Source organism: Bison bison, unplaced genomic scaffold, assembly GCF_000754665.1.
Source record: "Bison bison bison isolate TAMUID 2011002044 unplaced genomic scaffold, Bison_UMD1.0 scf7180017864527, whole genome shotgun sequence".
In the NCBI taxonomy this organism is placed as follows: Eukaryota; Metazoa; Chordata; class Mammalia; order Artiodactyla; family Bovidae; genus Bison; species Bison bison.
In genome coordinates, this window is record NW_011495078.1 from 11,473,103 (window position 1) to 11,473,416 (window position 314).

The following is a 314-nucleotide window of genomic DNA, read 5'->3' on the forward strand; positions in this document are numbered from 1 at the left end:
AGGAGTACGTCAAGGCTGTATATTGTCACCCTACTTATTTAACTTTTATGCAGAGTACATCATGAGAAACGCTGGGCTGGAAGAAGCACAAGCTGGAATCAAGATTGCCGGGAAAAATATCAATAGCCTCTGATATGTAGATGATACCACCCTTATGGCAGAAAGTGGATAAGAACTAAAAAGCCTCTTGATGAAAGTGAAAGAGGAGAGTGAAAAAGTTGGCCTAAAGCTCAACATTCAGAAAACTAAGATCGTGGCATCTGGTCCCATCACTTCATGGGAAATAGATGGGGAAACAGTGAGAACAGTGTCAG